This window comes from Aegilops tauschii, chromosome 2, assembly GCF_002575655.3.
Source record: "Aegilops tauschii subsp. strangulata cultivar AL8/78 chromosome 2, Aet v6.0, whole genome shotgun sequence".
Lineage (NCBI taxonomy): Eukaryota > Viridiplantae > Streptophyta > Magnoliopsida > Poales > Poaceae > Aegilops > Aegilops tauschii.
In genome coordinates this window covers 335,721,015-335,728,385 of record NC_053036.3, presented here as the reverse complement: position 1 = coordinate 335,728,385, position 7,371 = coordinate 335,721,015, and positions in this window count along the sequence as shown.

Here is a 7,371-nt window from a genome sequence, read left to right as displayed (position 1 = left end):
TCACTATGATGGAGACTAACCTATCTTTATAGTGGCCTTGACTCTCTTCCCTCACATCTTAGGCGGGAAGGGATACCACAGCGGCCAATTTGAAAGGGGACAGGAGTACACCCTATCCTGACTAAAGGTGGTCTCTGTCTGCAAAGCTTCTCGCCCTGATGTAGTGGTGGGCTCGGCGGTGACCTCTGTCCTGCCGAGCCAGCGGTCTTGGTCCTGTTGCACTGGAATGGAAACCTTTGGGAATTCCTTGGGAACCCACGTTCATCCTTGCCTCCTAAGCGCCAAAGAGGAAACTGTCCTAGACTACGCCCGCTGGCGCCCTGCTGGCCTTGGTTGTCATGGCTCATGTCATCGCGCGCCAAGTGAGGTGAGACGCTTGCTTAGATATATCCGCTCCTCGGGAGGCAACCTCGAGAGGCTGCTCCCCTGGAGGACTTGATGTTGTTCGCCTCGTGAGGCGGGGGCCCTCGCGAGGGTCTTGTCCGTGAAGTCTTATAGTTGGGTTGTACCGGGCCATTTGATGGAGACACGCGCTGGGTCGCAGGCAAACGGGTCTGGGTACCCCCGATCCTAGAACACCGATAGTAGCCCCGGGCCCCACGGCGCGCCCGGCCTAGCTTCGAGGCGAAGGCAACGAAGGGAGGGCGAAGCGATGCTGGCCCTAGATGCTTGTGGGCCAGGATTGACGTGTGGTGCACGACGGGGCGCGGACGCCCCCACTTCCCCATGTCGCCTCGGCAACTGCCCAGGCTGACAAAAACCTGGCGCGCGCCACAGGGCCATCATTGCTCCGCCACGCACCCGTCTTCTGCTCTTTCCTTCTCAAGCAAGCTCGCACCTCGACCGTTGAATCTTGTGTCGTCCCGGGTTCACCGCATCACCATGGCCCGCGAGAGGAAGAAGAGCGGGGCCGCGACGACGACAGACCGCCTAGCAGGGCTGGAGTTCGCCCTGGGTCGGTCCATTGTGCTCACTCATGATGGGTTGGACAAGATCTTACCCGTGATCGCTGCGGACTCGAACGAGTGGAGGGCGACGAAGGTCTGGCCTGCCTCCCGGGCCTCCACTGATTTGGAGGCCACCACCATCGCCCTTCACCTTCCTGCCTTCTTCTCGGGCTTGCTGCAGCCATTCTCGGATTTCTTCAACGCCGTGCTTTCGCACTACCAGGTTCATGCGCTACATTTTGACCCGGGATCCATCATCCTTCTTTCTGCTTTTGCGTTCTTGTGCGAAGCCTTCGTGGGCATCACCCCCTCGGTGGCGCTGCTCCGCCACTTCTTCTCTCTGCGACTGGTCGCCGGCGCGCAGTGCTCCGGGTGCGTAGGGCTCCACGTGGTGAGCATGACGGCGGGCGAGGGCATCGACATGGAGATCCACCCAGATGTAGAGGGCTTTGGGAGACAATGGGTGTATGTCGACGCAACCCAGTACAGCCCCTGCTCCATCGTCCCCGGCGAAGGCAAGCTCCGGCTGGGAGCATGAGAGGCTCGCCGACTCGAGGCTCTCGCAAGTCGCAGCGAGGATGGCCGACTTGAGAGCGTCAGGCGTGATGGTGGCGATGATGGTGATGGAGTTTGTCCGACGGGGAATCTCCTTACTCAAGGGCCACTCTCGTACGATGTGGGCCTTCATTGGCCACGAGGACCCTATGAGGCTCCAGGTGGCCTCCCTGCCTCCCAACGTGCCATGCGGGATCCTCCGCCCCCTGACCAGCGGGGAAGCCAGTGCGCTTCCTCAGGAAGGGCTCCCCCTTTACAACTACACGAGTGGGAGAGACTTCACCAGGGGGATGCCTCGCTTTGATGAGTGGGGGTTGTCTCCCGAAGGCCACGAGGGACCTCGGGACAACCCCTTCCTGGTGGCGCCATCCCCCGAGGGCATCAAGGATGAAGCGCGCCCGGTGACGACATTATCCCCGCGCCTTCGAACGATGGCGGCATTATCCCGCCTGGGGGCACGGCCATCACTACAAGTGCGCGTGGAAGCCAGCCGTGCTTTGGGGCACCGTCCCCTTGGGTTCGTAGCTCCTTGAGGAGGAAGCGGCTTGAGGGTGACGCCGGCTCGCCTCCGCGGGCCTTGAAGAGAAGAAAATGGGTCGTCACGGGTGAGTAAGTTCTTCGCCCCCGTTGATCCTTGTGTGACAAGTCTTCCTGAGCTCCCGTTCCTCAGGTCTTCTCCGGGCGAAGAGACGAGGGCACTCACGCTGCCGCCTCCCGGGGTTTTAGGGCGTACAGCAGCCACTTTTGCGTCCAGTTACTGAATTGTTTAAATTTATGGAAGCAACGAATTTTTTTGATTTTTTTACGCAAGATTGATACACAAAATGCCTATGTTGTCCATATTTTCAGAATTTTTGGAGTTACAGAAGTATACGAAGTTTTCAGATTACTATAGACTCTTCTGTTTTTGACAGATTCTGTTTTCTTTGCGTTGTGTGCTTATTTTGACGACTCTATGGATTGTATTGGAGGGTATAAGCCATATAAAACTTAGAATACAATAGATATAATCCAAAAATAAAATATGAATGGGTTTGCAACAATACTTAGAGTAGTGATTTGCTTTGTTATACTAACGGATCTCACCAAGGTTTTGTTGAGTTTTGTGTGATTTGAAGATTTCAAGTTTTGGGTGAGATCACGATGGATGAAGGAATAAGGAGTAAGAAGAGCCTAAGCTTGGGGATGACCCATGGCAACACAAGTTATTATCCAAAGAGAAACAAGCAACTAAGCTTGGGGATGCCCCAGAAGGCATCCCCTCTTTCTTCTAACAACCACCGGTATTTTACTTGGAGCTATATTTTTATTCGTCACATATCATGAGTTTTACTTGGAGCGTCTTATATTATATGAGTCTTTGCTTGTTTTGCTTTTTGTTTTGTGTCAAGTATCCTTGCTGAACACACCTAATTGAGAAAGCCAAAATTATGCTATGATTTGTTAAAATTGCTCTATATGCTTCACTTAAATTTTTTTGAGCTATGGAATTGCTCTAGTGCTTCACTTATATCTTTTTTAGCATGGTGTGCTTTAATATTTTTGAAGAAATTCTCTCATGCTTCACTTAGATTTATTTGAGAGTTAATAATTTTTGAATAAATTCTCTCATGCTTCACTTAACGAAATTTTTTATGCTCATGTTCTTCACTTAAATTTGTTTGAGCTATCAAAAGCAACATATGAAATTAGTCTCAAAGTGATAGATATTCAAGAGGGATATAATAAAAACTTTCATGAAGATCATTGGACAAAATAAACTTGATTCTTTGTAATAGTTTTGTGATATGATGATAATAATATGTGAGTCATGTTGGTGAGTAATTATGCTTTAGTAAGAATATTGGTGTTAAGGTTTGTGATTCCCTATGCAAGCACGAAAGTCAATAGTTATGCAATGAAATTACATCCTACTTGTGGTGCATTATTCGGTGTTTGTTATGCTTAATGCTCACTTATGTGATTTTCGTTTCTTGGTTGGATGCTTCTCAATCTATTTGCCAGCCTTAATTTGTACTAAGTAGAAATACTACTTGTGCATCCAAAATCCGTAAACCCAGTTTTGCCATATGAGTCCACCATACCTACCTATATGCGGTATTCCCGTGCCGTTCTAAGCAAATTTGTATGCGCCATCTCTAATTTTCAAAATAAATTTCCTTTTTGTGTGCTCGTACAAATCATGAAGCGGCAGGTGGTAGACAAAATATTTTTCATGCTAGATGTGTTATTCTCAAGATGAGTGTTTATTCGCTTGTCATTGCATGAGAGCGCGACGGTAATAGGGATGCACAGTCCCGAAATGAAAAAGAAATTTACTATATGTTGTCAAATAATAAATTCCTTGGAAAGTGTTGGTATGGAAGGCACCCATGTATACGGCTAGCCCTGGATTGTGAAAGAATGGTGGAAAAGGGAATAAACTTTATTTTACGTTTGGGAGCCGCCTATGATATATCTAGCATGGAAAGTGTTGGGAATTACTCGGTCGTTTTCGTTGACGGGAAAAGTATGCCTCTCAAAAAAAATTATCTCTCAATTTAAGCTTTGAGCTCTGGCACCTCTACAAATCCCTACTTTCCTCTGCGAAGGGCCTATCTATTTACTTTATGCAATTTTATTTTTATTTGAGTCTCCATCTTCTCTTATAAAGCACCAACTAAGGGGCACTATGATCGTACTTGAGCATTGGGCGTAGCTAATATGCGAGTGTGTTTCATGAATGGATCAATGATTGAGCATGATGGGCTAGGGATAACTTTCTTTAGTGTTGATATTTTGAAAGACATGGTTGCTTGTTGATATGCTTGAGTATTGAAATCTTCATGTCAAAACTAGACTATTGCTTTGAACCATATAAAAGTCCAAATGTCCATGCTACAAAAGAAAAGAATATGTGATGAACATGTTAGGCAGCATTCCACATCAAAAATTCTGTTTTTCTCATTTACCTACTCGAGGACGAGTAGGAATTAAGCTTGGGGATGCTAATACGTCTCCAACGTATCTTTAATTTTTGCTTGTTCCATGCTATTATACTATCATTCTTGGATGTTACAATCATTTTATAGCAACTTTATATCATTTTTTGGGACTAACCTATTGACATAGTGCCTTGTGCCAGTTGCTGTTTTTTGCTTGTTTTTTCCTTCACAGAAAATCAATATCAAACGGAGTCCAAACGCAGTGAAACTTTTTGGAGAATTTTTATGGACCAGAAGAAACAACATGGGCCAAAAAGTACCAGAGGGGTGCCTCGAGGGGGGCACAACCCACCTGGGCGCGCTTGGGGGCCCACGCGCGCCCTGGTGGGTTGGGCCCACCTCGGTGGCCTCCCGCACTGCGTCTTTGCCCTATAAATCCCCAAATATTCCAAAAACCCTAGGGGAGTCGACGAAACACAATCCAGCCGCCGCAAGTTCCAGAACCACGAGATCCAATCTAGACACCATCACAGAGGGGTTCATCATCCTCATTGGCGCCTCTCCAATGATTCGTGAGTAGTTCATCATAGACCTACGGGTCCGTAGTCAGTAGCTAGATGTCTTTCTCTCTTTCTTTTGATTCTCAATACAATGGTCTCTTGGAGATCTATTTGATGTAACTCTTTTTTTGTGGTGTGTTTGTTGGGATCCGATGAACTTTGAGTTTATGATCAGATCTATTTATCCATGAAAGTTATTTATAGCCTCGTATTTCTCTTCGCATCTTTGGTTTAGTTAGGCCAGCTAGTTCGATTTTTCTTGCCATGGGAAGAGGTGCTTTGTGATGGGTTCAATCGTGCGGTGTTCTTTCCCAGTGACAGAAGGGGCATCAAGACATGTATGTATCGTTGCTATTAAGGATAACAAGATGGGGGCTATTCCTACATGAATAGATCTCGTCTACATCATGTCATTGTTCTTATTGCATTACTCCGTTTCTCCATGAACTTAATACACTAGATGCATGCTGGATAGTGGTCGATGTGTGGAGTAATAGTAGTAGATGCAGGCAGGAGTCGGTCTACTAATCTTGGATGTGATGCCTATATATTGATCATTGCCTCGATATCATCATAATTATTTGAGGTTTTATCAGTTGCCCAATAGTAACTTGTTTACCAACCGTATGCTATTTTTTCGAGAGAAGCCACTAGTGAAATCTACGACCCTCGGGTCTATTCTCTATCATATTTGCTTTCCGATCTATTATTTGCCACTTTTATTTTTAGATCTACTATTCCAAAAACCCAAAAAATACATTGCTGCACTTTTTTATTACTTATTTTATTTCGTGTTTTATCGAGATCTATTTATCCAATCTACCACAAACTTATCTATCTTTTTAGTGTGGAGGGATTGACAACCCCTCTTACGCGTTGGGTTGCAAGTATTTGTTCTTTGTGTGCAGGTACCATTCACATAGTGTTGCTTGGTTCTCCTACTGGATTGATACCTTTGTTTCATAATTGAGGGAAATACCTACCATAGCTGTGCTGCATCATCCCTTCCTCTTTGGGGAATACCGACGTAGTTCAAGCGACATCAGGGGCGAACGACGTCTTGATACGTCTCCAACATATCTATAATTTCTGATTGTTCCATGCTATTATATTATCTGTTTTGGATGTTTATGGGCTTTATTATACACTTTTATATTATTTTTGGGACTAACCTATTAACCTAGAGCCCGGTGCCAGTTTCTGTTTTTCCCCTTGTTTCAGTGTTTCGAAGAAAAGGAATATCAAACGGAGTCCAAACGGAATGAAACCTTCTAGAGAGTTATTTTTGGAACGGAAGCAATCCAGAAGACTTGGAGTGTACGTAAGGGAAGCAATGAGCAAGGCACAAGGCAGGGGGGCGCCCACCCCCTGGGCGCTCCCTCCACCCTCGTGGGCCCCTCGTGGCTCCCCTGACCGACTTCTTTCGCCTATATATATATCAATATACCCTAAAACCATCGGGGAACAGAATAGATCGGGAGTTCCACCGCCGCAACCCTCTGTAGCCACCAAAAACCAATCGAGACCCTGTTCCGGCACCCTGCTGGAGGAGGGATCCCTCACCGGTGGCCATCTTCATCATCCCGGCGCTCTCCATGACGAGGAGGGAGTAGTTCACCCTCGGGGCTGAGGGTATGTACCAATAGCTATGTGTTTGATCTCTCTCTCTCTCTCTCTCTCTCTCTCTCTCTCTCTCTCTCGTGTTCTTGAGGTGATACGATCTTGATGTATCGTGAGCTTTGCTATTATAGTTGGATCTTATGATGTTTCTCCGCCTCTACTCTCTTGTAATGGATTGAGTTTTCCCTTTGAAGTTATCTTATCGGATTGAGACTTTAAGGATTTGAGAACACTTGATGTATGTCTTGCCGTGCTTATCTGTGGTGACAATGGGATATCACGTGATCCACTTGATGTATGTTTTGGTGATCAACTTGCGGGTTCCGCCCATGAACCTATGCATAGGGGTTGGCACACGTTTTCGTCTTGACTCTCCGGTAGAAACTTTGGGGAACTCTTTGAAGTTCTTTGTGTTGGTTTGAATAGATGAATATGAAATTGTGTGATGCATATCGTATAATCATACCCACGGATACTTGAGGTGACACTGGAGTATCTAGGTGATATTAGGGTTTTGGTTGATTTGTGTCTTAAGGTGTTATTCTAGTACGAACTCTTGAATAGATCGATCCAAAAGAATAACTTTGAGGTGGTTTCGTACCCTACCATAATCTCTTCATTTGTTCTCCGCTATTAGTGACTTTGGAGTGACTCTTTGTTGCATGTTGAGGGATAGTTATATGATCCAATTATGTTATTATTGTTGAGAGAACTTGCACTAGTGAAAGTATGAAACCTAGGCCTTGTTTCCTAGCATTGTAATAC